This window comes from Cydia pomonella, chromosome 8 (genome assembly GCF_033807575.1).
Source record: "Cydia pomonella isolate Wapato2018A chromosome 8, ilCydPomo1, whole genome shotgun sequence".
Taxonomy (NCBI): domain Eukaryota; kingdom Metazoa; phylum Arthropoda; class Insecta; order Lepidoptera; family Tortricidae; genus Cydia; species Cydia pomonella.
The window spans coordinates 23,695,584-23,717,710 of NC_084710.1; the positions used below are offsets into that span (position 1 = coordinate 23,695,584).

Below are 22,127 nucleotides of genomic sequence, written 5' to 3' on the forward strand. Positions count from 1 at the left end.
TGTATAGAAAGAAAAACATGTCTTCAGTTAGATTACTGCCGATTGAGTGGGTATTTTTATAAGAATTTCTAAGTTCTTTACTTACAAAAATCGTTTTGAATCTCAAAAAAAAAAACACTGATAGTTTTGGCCCCACGTTTGTCCGCCATCTGAATTTTTAAAACAAATTCTTCATCTTATTATTCAGGAATCCTAGTACTAGAGTGACTTATAAGTAGACTAACTAGGTAATCACTAGTCATTGCGCATAAATCATATGACATAAATAAATAACAATTTTAAAAAGCCCCACGTTGGGCGCCATCGTTATGCAAAACTCCCTCCACATTTTTCCCTGTAATTCTACTAGTTTCCATCAGATGCCCCTAACTCGGCCGAGAACTCCTTAACTCAGTTCGTTCGCTGAATGCTCGCAATTTGCAGCCTGAATCAATGTTTGGACTGCTGGAATAAACTTCTAACATATCTCGTACCTTGTTTCTTGTACTAGAAACATGTTTATATGTTTTACCGTTGCGTTTTTATCATGTTTGAATCTGCAAATCTATTTTTTATTTAAGAATGTTTGCTATGATAATTTAAATCTGAAGAGATTGAGTGCATATTTATTGTAAAGCACTTTGCAGAGTACAGGTCAATCGCTAGAAATGATGATGATAATTGATTACGTACTATCATCTGAAATGATATTCATGTCAACATTTATCTATATCGGTTCCGCAGTTTATGGTGCCGTAGATTCAGATAGCGGAGTTTTTGAAAAATCGTACTGCTTTTATAGATACCACTACAGTTGCCAAAAATTTTATTAGCAATCATGAGAATCATTTCTAGGGACTTTTGCGGTTCGAATTCTGATGTTTTGACTTTCGCGTGGTAGAAAAAAATTACGAACATAGATCTAAAACGCACTTTAAAATTTTATAACAATATGCACAAAAGCTAAAAATATCAAAATGCACTATTTTATTTTTGAGGGAACTCTGCGATTACTTTTTTTTTTTAACTTACAAAAAATTAAAGTTCATAGACATGATCTCCGCGCTCCCGGGTACGGACATCCATCTCATCCACGCTTACGCTCAGTGACAGTGAGAGAACACAGACCTACGCGGTCTTAAGCGTGAAGAGGTATCTAACAGACAGACAGAATAACAGTTACTTTAAAATTTGAAATACTTATATTAGATGGACGTTATTGATATATAGCGATCCAAAGGGGGAATGCAGCCAGCCTTATGGGAACCCTTCCACAGGGCTCTGACCTGGGTGATCTAGCTTAATATAAACATATTGGGCTAGGTCACTCATGTTATGGTTTTTTTTTAGGTTTTTATTTTAGTTTTGTAGGTAGTTTTAATTTTAGGTTACTTTTTATTCTAAGTTTGTTTTTATTTAAATGTATAGTTGATAATTAAAAAAATTTAAAATTGAAAAAAAAAAGTATATTTTTAGTAAGTATAGTGATAACGACAATTATATAATTTTTTTTGCAGTATAGCTACTGATGATTATAATTTGTGTTCTATGCGATTAATGTGGATAGACAAAAGCTACGTTGCGGAACATAATTAAGTGCCATTATGTTTTATCTACTTATGTGTGAATTTTTTTTATACTACGTCGGTGGCACACAAGCATACGACCCGCCTGATAGTAAGCAGTCTAAAAAAAAAAACAAATATTTGGGTTTTAGTGCTCATAATTACTAACTTCTCCCGCGACTTCTTCTGTGCAAAATGTCCTTCCTTTAGAATTAAACTATCTCCGTATTAAATCTTATCAGAATAAGTTAAGCCATAATTAGGGGTCAAGATTTTAGCAGACGGACATAATTATTGTACTTTATTTTTGCATTTTAGTAGGTGTAATTAGAGATTTCCATATAAATTATAGACTGATTAAGTAGTTTTAGCTAAATCAAGTCCAAATATGAACTACACTTAAGTAGAATCGATTATGACCTCTGATTCATCAGAGCACTTTTAGGGCTGTTCATAACGCACGTGAGTAATCTGCGGCCCCATGTTGGTTTTCTTGTTTATCGAGCCTCTCCGCCGTCAACAGTGTTTGTGGTGGACAATGATTGTGTTCAAGTCAGGAGCGAAAGCTGTTATGCAATTTTTTTTTGGAAAATGTACTTGTTGTGGACTGCAAAAGTACCTTTAAAATTAAACATAAAATAAAATTTTCTCTCTCAAAATTTCATTAGGATCTACTAAATTGTACCTATAATATATATCAGGTACTATGTGATTTTCACATAGTACCTGAAGGCCTTTCAGATAACCTTAAGTGACTAATTTGAGCTTTTGAAGGCTCCCTGCACCTATTATTGTGGTACAGTCGCCATCAGACATTGGAGCGGCCAAGCTGCTCACAAATATCTGAACACGCCTCTATTGTCTGGGCGCTAGAGTATGTATTGAGATATTTTTGAGCACCTCAGAAAGATACAACAGTAAATCATCCTTCGTGCTAATTCAAATCAATCAATTTATTTCAGATATACATAAATATCCATACTGTTGTTAGTAATTACACATTTACAAAACTTTTCAACTAGGTTAATTTGTATCTTCTTGGATTTCACGGGCCTATAAATCCCGGTCTTTTGATAGTGGGGATAAAGAACCTGTGTTAATTATTATTATGTTAATTATCCTTATCTAGGGATTTTGATTTTCATTCACAGTAGGGAAAGGATGATCTCTCATGCATTAGTCCACCGCAGACTGACGTGAGCAAACACGCAGGGGAAAGGTGTGGCGTTACATCCAGCCCGCCGTGTTCGACATATTATTTGATGGCGCCCAGCTAGTCGATCTACGATCTATGTCAAACTTCATATACTATGATATAATAATCATAATCATAATTAGAATAAGTAAACTGAACTGGACTGTGTTCTCGGTGAGGACTGTAATGGAGGAAAATGCACGTTTTATGTGTAAGTTAGTTTTAATAGAACCTTATGTACATTTTACTCTGTTTGTTCTCCTAATAAATAAAATAAAAAATAAAAAAATATTTTAAGAACGTCTCGAATTGGACTTACTAGTCATTTACGCAAAGGCCGCAATGTTATGGGCGTTGCTTAAACTAGAATTTAATTGATGTTAGGCCAATGATGGTTAATAACGTTTAACCGGATGATCTGTAAAATGATTCTCTACAACTTGCTTGCTTATTTTTTCTCTTTCTCTGCAACATTTTTCTTAATCATAATTTATAATACATATACCTTAATACCTTAAGCACAGGCCAACGACCCGATATGAACTTTAAGATACGTCTTTTTTTTTTGAAGAAACGTCAGTTTTGTGAATGATATATCCGATCCATATCGTATCTAGATAGATCTAATATCGGATCCCTTTGTTTGGCATAATTATTGTAAGTCATAATGTAATGATAGTCATATTATCATTAGTCATAACTTTGAAACCGTTAACTTTTCAGGAATTTCCTTAGGTTATCCTATAGATAGGTTAGGGTTAGGTTAGGTTTGTTTTATGGCAATCCTAAAAATGTACGCGTTTCTGAGAAAAACTAAATTATGACTAATGAAAATGCGGACAAACAATACATTATGACTTAAAACTTTATGGGAAACAATAGAGATCCCCTAATATTTGACGTATCTTAAAGTTCGAATCGAGAGATATGGAGATGAGATTTTTCACTATTATAAAAAAAATACTTGAAATAAATTGACCTCATTTGATAAATGTCTTCTCTGCAAACGAAGTATTACATAATGAATATTATAAATTCACTGTCCTAAACACTATTCGCATACCTATATAGATAGGTACATGTATAGTATATAATATAATCCTTATCCTAATATACCTTTTCTTTTTGTAACCCCAAATAAATCCTGAACGTTTTTGTTCAATTATAGTGGCCGTACCTCTAGTGACTGATCAAAAGTTTTCTCTATCAAACCCGAGATCGGTATCCTTTCGTTTTTCTAACCTCAAAATAACCTTTCCTCGTTTTAAAACCTTTCAAACAGCGGCGTCACCTCATGTTTGAGGTCGCTGTTTGCGAAGCTAAAATGTTTGCGGACACTCCACTGACCTAGAGGGTTGGATGTGGGCCTCGTGTTTTGGTTTTTAACGTGCAGATCCGATTTCTATATTTATTTCTTGATGAAATTATCAGACGCTTAGTTTGGGTACCTTACAAATATACCTAATAGGTATATAAACAAACAAACAAATATACCTAATAGGTATATAAACAAACAAACAAATATACCTAATAGCGAAACGTGACGTACGCGTTTGCGTTAAGTGTCATTTTGTATGAGATTTTTGAGTTTCCAAAACGTCCCGCTTGGCGCGCTGTTCAAAATCCCATACAAAATGAGACTTAACGCAAACGCGTACGTCACGTTTCGCTATCGAATAAATTTACATTAGAGGTACTGATCATAGAATATGACCATTTCATGAAATGCCATTTTAGAATTAATAACTTCACATGGTTTAACCATGATGGTTAGGTTAGGTTAGAACTGTTTCATGATGTGGCCAATTTCATGAAATAATTGTCATACCATGAAATGATTAATCCTTAGATCTGACCATGACATAATTAGGTTTTTGGCAAATAAAATCGCAAAAGTTTTTAACAGTTTATTTATTTTCACGTCTTTTAATCCATTGCCTTTTACATATAATAAATAATAAATATTATACGACATTATTACACAAATTGACTAAGTCCCACAGTAAGCTCAATAAGGCTTGTGTTGAGGGTACTTAGACAACGATATATATAATATATAAATATTTATAAATACTTAAATACATAGAAAACACCCATGACTCAGGAACAAATATCCATGCTCATCACACGAATAAATGCCCTTACCAGGATTTGAACCCGGGACCATCAGCTTCGTAGACAGGGTCACTACCCACTAGGCCAAACCGATCGTCGACATAATTTGATGTAAACACTTTTTGTCTTTACTATGGACTAAAGACAAAAAGTGTTTACGTCAAATTAAATTTAAAAATACGTAATATCGTAACATGTGTTCACATGTAAAACGAACTACTACATACACATATACCAATAAAGATATTAACTTAAAACTAAGATGGAGACTAGTAAAATGCTACGTACTATCCATACTTTAGTATGGTGTTGAAACATGGACCCTGAATAAAAAAAATGGAAAATTAAATTAGAGGCCTTCGAAATGTGGCTGTACAGACGTATGCTGAGAGTATCATGGACCGCAAGAATAACTAATATAGAGATCCTAAAAAGAATGAAGAAGAAAAAGGAAGTACTAGCTTATTTATTTGTTACTACTAGTTTATTTATTTAGTATAAATTTTATTTTGACACTTGGAGAGACTTTACACCTCCTAATTTTATTAGTATTAGTACTCTGACATTGGGGGCCTTTTACATCTCCAGATTTAATGTGTTTTTAACCATAGAGACTATACATCTCTATTGTATTGTATTAATTATTTATTTTAAGATTATTATAATGTAATGTTTACCCAGGTATTGGCTGTTGTGTTTATAAATGTTGTTATGTATTTTTCATGTCACTATATGATGTTACTATAAATGTTGTATTGACTTGTAAAAGAGCCCTTGAGGCCTACTTGCAGAAAAAAATTTTGAATTTTGAATTTTGAATTTTTGAATTTAGCCACAGTTAAGCGAAAAAAGATTACATATTTTGGACATCTACATAGACATGAAAAGTATAAACTGTTGAAAGTTATAATAGAAGGAAAAATAGAGGGGAAACGATGAAGGGGAAGAAGGAGGATGAACTGGCTCGACAACATCAAAAAATGGACAAACATCAAGGACGCGGCCACACTAACAAGAATGGCAAAGCATAGAAAAGACTTTGCAAAGGTGGCAGCAGAAGAAGAAGACATACACATATAGTAGGTATAATAAACATTCCTTTCTTTACCAAATGTTGGTCATTCCTTTTTCTCAACAACTTTCTATAAAAACACCTCTAATTATCCCTCTTCCTTCAGCAATGTACTCAACAAACACTGTAGCAGAAAAATAGCGCCATCATTGCTTTATTATACACCACAATTAGTCTTGGAGCAAAACCGGATAATTCGGGCCATTATCATCAAGGAAACACCCTGTATCTCGACTCGAGGGTGTGGCGCAATCTGCAAAATACATCTGGTTTACAAATTGTGACACCATAATGTTTGTTCGGTATGTTCTTGTTATGATTTCACAAATAATAGTGTAGTAATGTTTTGATAAAATATAAAAATATATTAGAAGCGCTGGTGGCCTAGCGGTAAGAGCGTGCGACTTGCGGGGTTCAAACCCCGGCTCGTACCAATGATTTTTTCGGAACCTATGTACGAAATATCATTTGATATATACCAGTCGCTTTCCGGTGAAGGAAAACATCGTGAGGAAACCGGACTAATTCCAACACGGCCTAGTTCTGGGTTGGAAGGTCAGATGGCAGTCGCTTTCGTAAAAACTAGTGCCTACGCCAAATCTTGGGATTCGTTGTCAAGCGGACCCCAGGCTCCCATGAGCCGTGGCAAAATGCCGGGACAACGCGAGACAACGAGAAGATTTTATCTACACACATATCATAAACCCTCTATGATGCCTTCAAAATCCGTAAATAATGGCCAACATTACGATAAACTGTTTAGTTATAACAAATTTCTTATCTGAGATGATGTTGTAATTGCTTCATAACTACATCAAAATCGATTTGGTTATACATTCAAATTTGAAACATATCTGAAAAAAAAAAACATTCGATTTGCCCTCTATTCTAATATCAATCGAGATGCCTTTTTGTTCGAAATGAATTGCATACAATTTTGACATATCTCGCATGTTAGTTTGTATCGAGTGCGTGTAAAATGAGCGAAAAAATTAATTCGGTGACCACATATCCGCGACTTCCGCCAAGAGAGCAACGATGCCCCAACCTTGGCTATAAATTGGGTTAGTGAATAGAAAGTTTATAATATGTGTGTAGATAAAATAGTGTATGTAACTGTGCATAATTAGGCATTAAAACACTCGTGTGATCCAATTAAGAAACTCACTTCGTTCGTTTCTTAAACCCACACTCGTGTATTTTAATGCCTTTTATTATGTAGCAGTCACTTAAACTACTATTTAAAGTTTTAAAGAAGGACACACATCTGATCCCACCCTCAAAGATCTGACAAAAAAATTAAACATTTCGTCTTAGGCGAGCAGAACCGACGTAGCTGCGTGGTGGCAAGGCTCGGAACCGATTTATAGAATACCAGTAAAAACCGGTTTATTTCGGTTTTCCTCCGAACTTTTATAGAAAGCGAACGTTTTAAGAACTTTATTGTAACCTAAAAAAGCGGTTTATTCGACGAGCGACGAATTGGCCGGCCGGCCTGGTAGTGTGCCACGTAAATATAGACACCGAAATAGGAAGAAACTGTTTTATATAATTCTAAACCGGTTAATTTGACAAGAACTGTTCTCATAAAAACCGGTTTTTTTAAATTACGGTTTTTCGAGCTAAACCGAAATTAAAAGGTTTTATGCCAAGCCGAGCCTTGCGTGGCGGAGAAACATTGTATCATATGTATCAGTGTAGCCAATCCGCCTAGACTGCTCACACGATGCCACGCATAACGCATAACGAAAAATCATTATTTTTAATATCCTTTTCGCAGCACAAAGTCAAATTTAGCTTAGGCTCTTCAATATATATATTTTAAAGTGCTTTGGCAATGAATATGACTATGACAGATAGCCAATTAGATGTTTTCTTTAGAAAAATACCTGAACGTCACTAAATATACGCAAACCATTCAGACTGACAGCGCCACATGTTTAAAACACGATGAAGGTATTTCATAAACAAATCTATCTGAATTCCGTTTTCAATAACATGAATCTCCATTGTTTCTAGACGCCAGGGAGCCTACTGCGAAAACCGCAATTCACAAATGGCGGGATCTTTCTCTTTTACTCTCACTAAGACGTAATTAGAGTGACAGAGAAAAATACAGCCTTGTGAGTCTGGAATCCGTAAATTCAGTAGATACAATTAGTAAATAAAACGTGCTCACGAGGAACCCGAAAGATTTTAACCACGCATTTTTGAGACAGAAAGAAGGACAAGAATGTATTAATATTTTGTTGATAAAACTATCACTAAAAATAAATTGGTACTTTTTTCGTAAAACCTATTTTTTGCAAAGTATTACTTGTCACGTTTTTGATATGTGGATAAGAATATTTAGACCCCATAGTGGCAACTTTGCCATCAAAAAGGCATCTTGCATAAGCCACAATAAAAATTATTTTCGTTTAAATTGGTATTAAGAGGCTGTCAACACCCAATGTCCTTGAAATTGATGTTACTTAAACAGTTTTTTAAGAAAGACTATTTGTTTTAGTCAAGTAAGAAAAATATATGTTCATATTAATTATATTTCAAAGACCGTGGTTGTAATCGATACACGATTGAACGAAATCGGCTCGATAGAAAATAATTGCAAAGATTGGTCTTAAAATCACAATTAAACGGTTTTATGTCTTTATTGTTTTGACTTATGGGTCTGCAATTAAAATCACAATTTCAAAACATTTATATCTAAACCGTGGTTGAGTAAATACACACTAATTATCCACTTTTTTTTATTTAAATATTTTTCTTATTATTCCCTTGCCCAGGCCCAGTAAAATGCGACAGTGCTATCTCATTTACTCCGATACAAATAGACAGTGTGCGCGCTTTAGGTATTGACAGCCTCTTAACTAGGCGAATTCCAGAAAAGTTTATTGGACATTTTAAATATTATGAATAGGAATACACTAATAAAATATTTCGGGTTCCTCGTTAACAAATTGTATATTTTAGGCGGTAAACACATCTATTCCTGTAAGGTTATCAGATCAGCTGTTTCCGACCATTGGAGACAAGATCGAAAGTATTTCAAACATTAGTGCCCAGTCCATACAAAACACATGACATTTGAAGATTTACTCAATTATATATCGTATTATCGCGCAATACATTCCATTTTCACATTGAGTTTTCAATGTCACATACGATTTTTATCGTGATGGATAGATTACGCGTTGCCTGTCGCCGCGCCGTGGCAAAATAATATATTATATCCGGTGTTCTAACAACAAAACTTTGTTTTTTTCTTATAAACATTTTACGAGTATAGTTAAGGTAAATCACAATAGTTATTTACGATACAAGTGCAGAAAATAGGAAATTCGCAACGAGTGGTGATAAATTAAAACACGACCGAAGGGAGTAATCGACACGAGTTGGGAATTACCTATTCGCACGTGTATCGTACAACGTTTTACAGTACATATGGCTCTTTAAAGTTTCGACATATGCACGGAAAGTACTAATTCCTGCATGCGTGCGGGAAAGTAGCACCATATGTACTGTAAAACGAATATAGTAAACACCCCTATAATGGAATAGTCACCAGTAATTGGATGGTATAGATAAATCCTGTTAAACATGTATTTACCATCAGTTTTTAATTACTGGCAACATTTTACCATAAACAAGAGCCAAAGACCTGCTTAAATTTAATTTTTCATTGATATTTGTTAGTTAGAAAATTAATTGCGACATACATCCCATGACTGGAGCAAAATACTATATTTTTAATTGGTTATTAATATTGAAACCAATTGAAGTAGCTTTCCTTAAATACATAGAAAACATAAAGAACGAATTGGACATTCAACTTTTAAACCATACAGCAGTAGACATTTTACAGATGTCGGTAAAATATCAAAAAGTCTTAATTTTTTCTCTTAAATGTCCCATGATCAGTGATCGGAACTATGGGAGTAAAACTTTAACAAAACTTGTTAAGCGGACATAAAATAGTGCATACAGCCCTAAAAATATTCATGTCCATAGGGATAGGAATAGTATAGTACTTACAGCCATAAAAATATTTACATTCATAGATATTCGAATATGTTTAAGGCTATAAGCACTCTTTTTACGTCCGCATGATAAGTTTTGTTAAAGTTTTACTCCCATAGTTCCGATTACTGCCCATGATTGGTGCCGTTTACATACAGTCTAATATCGATTTAAATACCTTTTATTCACATCTAATTTGTCTGTTTTTAGTGAGTTTGATGCCTTTGTTGGTTGGTTGGTTGGTAAATTGGAAAGAGCGCAAAGAGCGGTGCTGAAAGTGGCTTTGAAGAAACCAATCACATACCGAACGAATGATTTATACCGCGACGCACAGGTGCTCAGCGTCCGGAAACTATACTTAGCGAGGGTAGCATTGCACGTACATAAAGCGGTTCTCAGCTCATCCAACTACAACAATCTACTAAAAAACCGTATCTTTAAAATCCCAACCACAGCAGTTAATACCAAATTTGCACACCATTTCCCAGTATTTTTGTTCCCCCGTATTTACAATCGTCTAGTAGGGCTATACGAGTTTAAAGAGCACTCCGTTTACAAGACAAGGAAGCTTCTACTGAAAAACATGATAAGCCTATCTTATGTAGACACCGAAAATCTATTAAAGACGACATCCTAACGAGACCTAAACACACACACACACACACGCTTGTGCTATAATACAACTTCATTTTTATTAACATGTTACCTACCTAGGTCATAAGTCTTATCTGTTTTTAATTGCTACTTAATTATATGTATCACCTTTAGAATAAGTACTTACTGTTGCTACTAGCCGCTAATGCTTACAATATGTTAATCTTATTATTTCCTCTACGAGACAGGCTATGCCTAGTGTGGAGGTCAGTATAACATGTAACACTGTTTAAACTTATATTGGTCAAATAAACAATTTGTATTTGTATTTGTTTGTATTTATATAATATATCTCATTGGAGTTATTTACAAGTACAAACTTCACTTCTCGTATTTTGTCGAAGCTATGCGCCCTTCCTGTGACAAAAACATTTAATTAAATCTAATAAGATGAGGTTCTTGTCAAGAGCAGCTCCATAACCGATGCGGCTTCGTTGTTGCCGCCGCTGTATTTGTGAATTTCCCCAATAAAATGATTGACAGAATGAACATCATCATTTATTTTTATTGCACAAAATACAAAATTTATCGTACAAAAGGCGGACTAATGCCAAAAGAATTCTCTTCAATGATCGCAGCAGTTATTCGGCGGCGAACGTCACACATTTTATACCGGACAGTTGACATCTGAACGTCACCCTTAATACTACACTAGTTTGCATTTCTGATAATGCGGACCGATTTGAACTGTATACGTGTACGTCAAAAAATTCCTAAAGGTTCGTTATTGATTGGATGTCAATGTCAAAAGTGACATTTTAGTTTAATGAAACGTCAATTTTGACACTGACATATCTAATTCATATCGTATTTTTAGGAATTTTTTTATACTGCGTCGGTGGCAAACAAGCATACGGCCCGCCTGATAGTAAGCAGTCTCCGTAGCCTATGTACGCCTGCAACTCCAGAGGAGTTACATGCGCGTTGCCGACCCTAAACCCCCCTCGTTTGACGTATCTTAAAGTTCGAATCGTGTCGTAGGTAATAACGAGTATTACGTGTTATTTTCTTTCCTTTCCTTTTTCCGCTTTTCCAAAGGTCGGCTTAAATTGTAGAGAATGCCTCATTAAGTTTTCATTTTGTATTTTAAGTTTATCTTTTGTGCAATCAACTTTAAATAAATAAATAAATAAATGCAAACTCTTTGATTCAATTATAGATAAAAAAATTAAAACGCTATATGTGTCGAATTCTAGTCAAAGGTTCCACTTTGTCGCTTACAATAAGGACGAGGTTTGCTTTTATCTTTATACGAATAACCTGTCATAGCGTCCTTATGGCAAGCGATAAAATGGGACTTTTTGCTTGGAAACGGTACATATAAGTGCTGCGTGTGTCTATTTTCTTTGACGGTAGAACTCTATTACAACACTCCACAAAGCACTAGCTAGCTCTAGCTAGAGCAAACTAGTCTAGCTAGCGTAAACTAGCGGCTAGCACAAAGAGTCTAATCGCAAGAGCCGCATGATAATCCCGAGCCTGATTAGCCCCGAGAGCCTTTTAAAAGCCCTTAAAAGGTACCGCCGGAGAGCCGCAAAGATTATGAAAACAGACAATCTAAACACTTACGAGAATTTTGTACTAGTGGACGTTATCTTTTCCTGTTTTAGTGCCTCACCAACTAGTGAAGGCTGGCAGTCAGCTCCGCTCATTAACCAGGTTCAGAAGCTCATTGCCATTTCCGGTTCCTGTCCATTATCTAATGCTATGCTGATCTAATTAATGATGTAAATTAAACCAAAAGCAATTATTTTGAAGACATTTCAGATTTTCTAAATATGGTTTCCTTCTCACTGAACTTATCAAACTCATTTCAAAAACTATTTTAGTAGCCGTTACGTCTGCGAACGATATAGGTACTACAAATTATGGAAATTCCCCGCTTTGGGCAAGACTCAAACTCTCTTAATTAATCAATTGAGCTATCGAACTTAGGTCTAGAAACATGTGAATTTCTCCATTCCTTCCTTTTTGTTTACTCACCTTAGGCGGATGTCACACTGCTCCGCACTTCGCAGCGACGTCCAGCGGTGCTGCGGTTTTTCGTTTAGTACTGCAGAATCTATATTTGTATAGAAAAACCGCATGGTATAACACAGTGGCTCCGCGTCTCCGTGCGAAGGTGCGAACCGTCGTGCGGACGGCGATGCGGTGCGGGGGGGTATATCACTCTGAACTCCGCAATTCTGTCCGGATTTTTGTGCAAATAGGACGGGATCGGAATGGATCTCGATATTTATAAGTTAAATTATTGAAATAGAAAGCCATCCAGCGATTTGTACCATGAAATGTGAAGCGTACAGTGATCGTGTGCAAAAAGCAAGACAAATTGGTAGGAGGTGGTAAATATATTTACCGACCCAGATGACTCAGTAGATGATAAGGTAATGGCCACTTTAATTTTGCTAAGCAAAAAGTCAAATGACCCGATGGATATTCGGGTGCAGTTAAAACATTTTTACTACCTAAAGATCCATTTATGGGTCTGGCTTTTAAATAGGGATGTACCCAGTATCTTCTGCGTTTTTTGAGTTGATTATATAAAAACCAAACTGATATGATCACCGCGGTGTTTTGAACAAGTTCCGTTTCCATTGTACTAACAAATTATAACCTCGATGTTCGAATTTCAAATGAATATAAAAGGGAAATGAACGCGGTTTCGTGCACCGCAACTCCGGACGAAGATACGAAGAAAATTCGTCCGGTTGTGCGTCATCGCCACACGCAAATTCGTCGCTCCGTACGCCGCAACGAAATGCGGCGTCAGTGTGACATCCGCCTTAGGGGCCTCCCTAAGGCGGATGTCACACGACGCACGCAAGATGCACGTTCCGTCACCATGGCTTGAGTACACATACATAAACTGTTACATACATAAGTTAGTACTATTGATTAAATACAGCAATTAAATTACCTATCCACTAAGGTAGAGATGAGAAGAGAAGTGCGGAAATCAACCAATAGCATTGGTTATAATTTATAATCCAGCAGAGCGGAGAAGAGATGTGGATTACAAGTACATAATACAACCACTATTGCTTGATTCCTACACGCCTCCTCTCATCTTCCTCTTCCTTCTCTTACCTTCTACCGTTCATTGGCGTATTATGTAGGATCTCAGCTCCTGGCAAGTTTGGCTAAATCGGATTGGTAGCTCTGTACAACTCTGTAATCTTTGCCCACCCCGGCGTTCTTATTACGCGGCGTAATGAATGCTCGCGCACGACCACCCGGCACCTCCGCATGTTTGCTTTCCTATAGCCTTCTATATAGGTAATCCTTGCACCTAGGTCTTTACTGATCCAAGGTTAGGTACACTTTGAGGTTCTATTAATGTATCACTCAATCACTCGGGTCTAAAAAACGGAAAACATCGGCGCTTCGGGCATTCCGTCCGTTTGTTCTTAGCTGAGTCTTCATTTTATTTACTTAATAAATTATTACATCAACAATCGATACATCACTAAAGTAATGACTAGCTTCCGCTTGCGACCTTGTCTGCGCGTAATGACGTCTTCCGTAAAAAACAATATCCTAAGTTCTTTTCAAGAGAGGATATCTCGAAAACTATACATGATATCGAAAAACTTGACCAATTTAAACTTGTATCTTTAATCAGCTTCCGTTTTGTGTCAGTAGTCATGTCGCTGTTGGAGCTGTTATTGATGAACAGCTCATCTGAGGAGTTGACTCTTCAAGAAAACTCCTGCTTCACGTTTACTTATGATTAATTTGAGTTTTACATGATTAGGTATTGTACATAGGTATGTATGAGGCGGTAGTTGAGAGCCGTGTGTGGTTTGCGCGGTGAGTGGTCGCCGCGCTCGTGACGTCATACTCCGCAGTCCTCACCCCTCCGGAACTGGTTTGACCGCTGATGCGTTAACAAGCAGGTTCCAAGATATAAGTGAAAACCAAAAATAGGACCTTCAAACCCCCCTCCCCTCCCAAGGGCTACGGACTTTTGATTTGTATACCTCCTAACTAGTCCAAACAAAATGACGGAGTCCAAAATTGTGTTCAAAGCATTTTCCTCTATATCTTCTTATTGCTTGGCTTTTAAAGGTAATCTAGGAAATAAAGTCTTTGTTTTGTTTTATAATTTGTTCCTGAGTCATGAGTGTTTTCTATGTATTTAAGTATTTAGTACCTGGGCGACCGAGCTTTGCTCGGTTATAACTATTTATTGTAATATGGTGGTCAATAGGTGATAATCTTAACTACATTTTTTTACTAAATTAAACTTGTCTAAAACAATAAAAATTAAATAATTATATATAAACTTGACATGTAAAAAAAAAAACAAAAGTTAGTCACCGGGCGAGATTCGAACCCGTAACACTCGTTTAGCAGTCCGCGTCTTAACCTGCTGGACCAGACGGACAGTGGTCGGCAACACGAAATTAGCGACCATATTCTGCGTCGAAAAAAAAACGCATGAAAACTCGAAAACACGCGTTTTCCCAAACATAAGACTAATCTAGATAGATTGTATACCCCCAAAAACCCCCATATACCAAATTTCAGCGAAATCGTTAGAGCCGTTTCCGAGATCACAGAAATATATATATTTATATATATACAAGAATTGCTCGTTTAAAGGTATAAGATATATTATATACATCGTTTTCTAAGTAGGTACTTACAACACGAGCCTTATTGAGCTTACTGCGGGACTTAGTCAATTTGTGTAATTTATAATCCAACGAAACAAAACAAATGCAAGTCTGTTCCAATTGAAAGTGATATAAATTTCGTTGAATTTTGTAAGTACTAGAGTCTGTGCGGAAAGAAGAGTCGTGAAATATATGGGATCAAATTCATTCTACTACTCTTGTCTTGCCGCACATACTTTATAGGTAGGAGTAGGACCATGAGCCTCAGGAGGATGATAAGGTTCTGTAACAACGCATGTTTCTCTGTCACTTTAATTACGTCGTAGTGAGAGTAAAAGAGAAAGATCCCCGCAATTTGCGAATTTCAGTTTTCGCGGTAGGCCCTCTGGATCTCAACAACGGCACTGTAAGGGTTTGCAACATTTACAGCGTTCTTTTGGACGGTGACTGTCAACAGTTACATGTTTGAATTTAGAATCAGTACCCCTAGTGTACATTTATTCGATGGCGTAACGTGACGTCATGTCTCATTTTGTATGGGATTTTGAGTTTCTAAAACGTCACGCTTGGCGCGCTGTTTCTAAATCCCATACAAAATGAGAATTAACGCAAACGCGTACGTCACGTTTCGCTATCGAATAAATTTACACTAGGGGTACTGATCTCGCATACCCATTCCAACTGACAGCGAGATCTGATTCCAAATTCAAATACGTAACTGTTACCAGTTACAAAACAAAGGTTTAAAAACCGTTTATATTCAGACCACACCAGCGTACCAAGTCACCAAGTCGTTAACCATTATACCTAAACTTGAATCTAGATCAAACAAAATGTAATATCAAGTCCTAATCTCAATTAGCCATATAATCGCGACATAAATTTTACATCATTTCACGCCGGCGTTTTAAAAGGGCGTTAGTGCCTTTGAAATGTGTTGTTTGTTAAGACGTTTAGAGTTTTTTGGCAGTCGTCTGGAGTTTGTTTGGACGGCATAGGTGCTTGCCAAATAACGTGGCATGTCACCAGTTAATAGGTAGGTATTTGTAGAAATAACTGTATCATGGGTAACTATTACGTCGCTCAACGATGTATTGAGTATATTTTCATTGATATGATATGATATGATATTTATTGGTAAATATTTACATTTACAAGTCCTTTTATATACAATTATCTTGTGATAGATTTTACATTGTTTTACTTACTATACTCATGTATTAATAACTTTCGACTCGTATAGCATTAAAAATATTACAATACAATACAACGAGATATTATTATACTCCTATATAGTTTAGTAGGTACACGATTGAGCCAATGACCCGTGGCCATCGAAAAACTCGTCAATGGTATAGCAAGCCATTTCTAGTAGTACAGTTTTTAGTTACATACATTGCAATCATTATTACCTGTTTCAATACGAGTATTTTATTCTGCCATCATGCAATATACGCTGAAAGAAATACAATTACACTCAGTTGAGTGAAGTGTGCAATAATAGTTATTTATTTTACAAGGAAGAAGAAATTTGCAAAAGATTCCAAAATTCGATCAAAAAAAACACAGTGATTAGCGAGGATTTAACTCGATAAACTTTGCCACCGAATCCCAAAATTTTTGACCACACAAATGCGATGAAAATACTAATTGTAAAACATTACAAATAAAATCCAAATGAACGTTATTAAAGTCAATTCTGCCAGCCACTACGAAAGAAAATCTCAACATTTTCATCAGAGACTTAAATAGCGAGCTTTTATGAGCACGCATGGTGAAAACTCAGCTACAGCAGCCTTTTGGTTTTAAAAATACTTGATAATAATTTAAATGAATTGTTTAATATCGTAACGTGACTTGTGTTGATCTTAAAAAGATTAAAATACACAAAGGTACCCTGATTCTACCTCACTGACCTCAAAAAGTAAAGCCCACCGTCAGACCTCCGTCACCGTTCAAAAGATTCAATATGGCCGGGTTCAATTAGTACGTTAATAAAGAGACCGTTTAGGGTTTCATTACATCCTGTATAATGGCCCGTACAAATATTTTTAATCCGCTGCCTCATACATCTTCCGTAGTTCATTTTGCTTGGCCATGCTTTTATTACGTGACCATTCCGAAACTTAAACAACCTGAAATCAACCTTAATGTAACCAGTTACGATTTGAATTCGAACAACAAAATTTTCCGTCCAACCCTAAGGAACAGCGCACAGTAAAATGAACTTTATTTCGATAAAATTAGGGTTGGAATCAGGTTGTAGTTGGAAGGAATACATCAAAAGCCCTGAATAGGTGGACTATGATGGAAATTCCTTTTTTTAATGTGTGGATATTGCTTGGACGCCGGACAGGTAAATATTTTTTAATTTGACCGTATGTGAATGAATGGATTTCATTATCCCTGTTCATTCGTTGTATACATTCCTTTTGAGTGTTTTGTTTTAGAGTGTTTGATGTTAAGGTAGAATGGCAAGTTTTATTTGAATGGTTATGTCCTATGTTAATTATGTTTCTCATGAATTTGTTTTTTATTTCCTCTCTGTTACACACATAAGTAAAACAGCGGAGACCTACCCTTGCATTGTTAGGCCAATTGGCCTTTTTATACTTAGTATCTCAAATTCTCTTAATAAAAAAATGCAGTATTATATATACAGTTCAGTTGGTCCCTGCATACCCTAAGTATTTCCTAGCAAAAAAACACAATATTTGTTAACAACATAAATTTTATATGCCAACATTATCGACATCCGACAGCTAACCTTTTTGTAATTAATTATCCTCCCTCAAACGTTCTCACACGCTCCGAACAATTAATTTAGCCATTCACTCATTCACTTCCACGCGAGCGGTCGCGAATGGGCACGCGCTCACCTTCCGTTCCGTAAGATGCGCAGTGAATGAATGAATGGCAAGCCTAATTGCAACGATCGTGGCGCGTGGCGACGTGTGCGATGCGCTTTATACTGAAATTCCAAATTCGAATAAAAGACAAAATACTATCGATTAAACTTTGAATTTTAAGTATATAAATATATGATTGATTTTTGAGTAGATTGAGAGGGGATTTAAGATGTTAGGTAAGGGAAGAATGAGAGGAAACTGTGACAAATGAATGAGTATGAACTTTGAAGCGGTGCATGATTTTGAAGCAATGCGAATGACGTTTACGCTTTTATAGGCATTAGAGTGATTACAATAGTGTGCATAATTGGGGAACAGGATTAATTTAAATTGTAAAGATAATTTTGCTAAAGGAGTTAAGTTGTAATTTGAAAAACATGAATGCCCAATTGAAAATAGTTGGAAGGTTTTTTGTTGTGATAAATAAGATACTCAATGATTTTTATTTGCAGGCACTTATAAACATAGCGGTATGGATAAACCATTATATACCTATATTGTTATTAGTACTAGTATTTTTTTCTTGAGTCTAAAATCTACAGGTATATCTAGAAAATAAAGAGCGTTTATTATTTTAATAAAATCCGCCGTAGTACTTATCCGTTCCCCAAAATATAACCCGTTATTCAACTTTTGCCCAATCAGTAGCATAGTTGATGTATGTATGTAGATGTAAAATTACTACAGTAAGTACAAACAGCAACGAAGTTGTTTAGCGGTCAATGTGTCCAAAATAAACTGAACACAACATAATACATATTTTATTAAAGATAAAGATAGGTTATTATTCAAGAAGCCATATTAATGCGCTTTATATGAACGTCAAATAAAGCTACTCCGGCTCTAACCCTACACCTCTGCCCGAGAAGATTTAGATTAAGTGTAGGTAAATCACTTTATACCCTCACCCGCTTAGTTACTTCAGTTGGTGACTGAACTGGAATTACATTGCTGTCAAGCCTATCAAATCTTTAAGCTTCTTCGATTAGCCATAAAAGAAAGTGATAACATGAGCAAACATATAGGTAAATCAGCTAACCTCTTTCAGCCATTGACGTGGAAACAAACCATAGAAACGCAATGACGCGCGAGCCATTCTACACAAATGATCGATTAGAGATGGGAATATCGCCGAATATAAGTATCTTTCGGCGTTCATTGTGGAAACATTTGTATGTGACAATTGAAATTCACCTTGTGAGCTCGCAGTGATCTCATTTTAAAATGGCTAGCTAGATAGCTCTGAAATGATGAACTTACAATAGGATAAGGTATATCTTATAATATAAACGTGATATAATATAAAATAAAATATATAATGCCATTATATTGTTATAATAATGTAAATAAATTGAGACTAGTCATACCTATCGACTGAAGCAACTAGTAGTAAACTTAAGCTTTAATTTTATTGTATTTTAGTTCTTATTTTTACCTTATTCTATTATTATGGATTTTTGTCTGAATTATAAGTGATTTTTTTTATATCTATGCCTGTACTTAGGTAATGTAGCTTCAGACACCATAGTTAATTTATATTTTTCATACAAAACTTGTCTTTGCTCTTTTTCGTTTGTTTTATAAGCTGTGGCTATATAAAGTGATTACAGGCATAGATACACAACATGTCATTGTTTGTGCAAAGTTTCATTACAATCCATCACGTAGTTTTAAAATGACAACGAAACTCCGTTTATATGGGAAGGAGAAATTCGTCCAAGCTTGCTGCGGGTTCTTATAGCGATAAACAAATGTTGAATATACCTATGCAATGCTGTATAGATAGTTTTTACTTTATGGTATGGTTAATTTCGGTATCGTCGTTTAAAGTTAACATGTATCGTTTAAAGTTAACGTAATTTCGTTTTATTGTAGACGTTTACTGCCAGTTTTAGCACGATACCTACCACGATTATCAGGGGTTCACTAAGTTTAGTAAGTTCAACCTTAAATTTCTATTTCTTCGAATATCTTATCTTATCGAATAACTGTAACTTTTCTTCCAGTAATTTTTGAGTCACGCGATAAAAACATCATAAACTCATATTTTCGGCAATGCATCAATTATCCGAATGTGTCACATCCCTAATACGAATAATTATATGTCTGTCTGTAAATCGACACGGGCTATTAGCGGACGTGTGAGGGATTGGAAGGGGGGGGGAGTAATAATAAATATTCATCGCGGCTAATGCCAAAAGGAGTAATGACGTGGGAGCGGTTTATGAACATTCACGGGATGAATAGCTGAGCTGTTATGTAAAGAGCAATAAAAATGGTATCTTTAATATGTGTGGAGGTCATATACATTTCTGTCTGATTTTTTTGTAAAAGTATTGAAAATCATCAAATATTAGCCCGCTACATAACGTTCTATGCTGTTTAGGGTTCCGTATCTTGAAAGGAAACAAACAGGATCACTCGTATCGTGGGCCTGTCTGTCTGTCACAACCTATCTACTCCAAGATCATTGGATCAATTAAGTTGAAACTTGGTTCACATGGGTGAATAATTTTTTTGTCCGTTGTTGCCATGGTTACGGTCTCATGGGTCACTCTTAAAATTATAGTTTATTCGTATTTAAATTAACTAATAAACATGCAGTTTTGGATAGTTGTAAGGCCATTCAAAGGCCAAGCAGTGTTTTGAACTTTAATGCAATTTCATGTTTTTCAGTAGACGAATCGGCTGAGAATGTCATCAATAACATTTGATTTTTTTTTTTATTACTTATACCTACTTGCTAAAATATATTTGGCTCCTACGCATAACATCGAATACAAAAAAAAAACCTATTTTCTCCTTAACACAGGACGTGAAGAAAATAATACAAAGCGTCCTTAAAAGACATTCTTTTCAACAAACCTTAGAACCTACTCCTATAATCAGAAAAGGCAACAGCCTACTTATGCTAAAAACCTCCTCGAAATCACCGTCGAGAATTCGACCATTAAAGCCCTCCTTTACATACCCTCAAATAAAAAGAAAACAAAATATTTTTCATTAAACCTCGCAAACAATGACAATTGAATTGCTCGCAATACCTTTCGAGGATTACGACGGACTTATTGCGCGTCGGCAATATCCACCACTCCGCTCAAAAGAATAATATGTCTTTATAAAAGCTATGGAGCTTTCCTGGCCTTACTTCTTACACATTCTTCAGTAAAATGTGAGAGCCCCTGAATCGCGCGAAATATAAAGTAATTCCATTTTGGACTCTAGCTCATACATTCAAAGATAGTTTTCGCTTAACGTGTCACTTTCAAGAATAGATTGCATTGTCTTCCAACGTAAATCATTGCGGAATAAGCAACTGTCGCGTACATTCGAATGTCAACTTAAAACCGTTAATCTTTAGATCTAAACTTCAATGTAGCTTTACATTCTATAAAACTTTTTACATTGTCCTATATAATCCCACGTGGCTAAAGGTTGTGGTTTTGACAGATGAATTAAATCTTAATTGAAATGCAATTGTGGAAAAGCTTTACGTTGTTACGAAGAAAAGAAAAGCTAACCTAAAAGTGCGGGAAACTAGAAGTTATATCGTACTGGGGGATAAAACACAAATTTTATTAGGACGACACCTCGCCTCGATAAACATAATCTTTCATTTGGGATTCTTTACGACACGGTCGTTGTTTCGTCCTTTACTTTCTTGAGGTGTATTTTATCCCCGTCTTTGTCTAAAAGGTGCGTAGTGCGTACGACTTTGTTGCGATAATAGTGAAAATGGAAAAGTAAGTTAACATAGATATACATATAGGAAGCATAGGTATTATTTTATAGTTACGTAGGCGTGCATGGAAGAAGAAGAAACAACAAGACATATTCTCCTAGACTGCAAACAGGTAGAAGTATACAGGAACAAATACCTAGGGACTCCGTGCACCCTAGGAGAGGCAATTAGCAACCTGAAAACTTTGCTAGGCTTCGTGGAGGAGCTGGGCGGTGGTTAGAGTAGCGCTACCTCGTTTCACGCAAAATAGGCACAAT

The 22,127-nt window shown here is 35.7% G+C and overlaps 1 long non-coding RNA gene across 1 annotated transcript; it reads right to left on the reverse strand.

Annotated features, from left to right (window-relative positions):
* Window positions 1-3,803: 3,803 nt before the first annotated feature.
* LOC133520286 (uncharacterized) lies at window positions 3,804-4,655 on the reverse strand. Its single transcript, XR_009799747.1, has 2 exons — window positions 4,234-4,655; window positions 3,804-4,200 (listed from the first exon to the last, which is right to left on the reverse strand). It is a non-coding gene; the product is annotated as an uncharacterized LOC133520286 (long non-coding RNA).
* Between the last annotated feature and the right edge of the window lie 17,472 nt (window positions 4,656-22,127).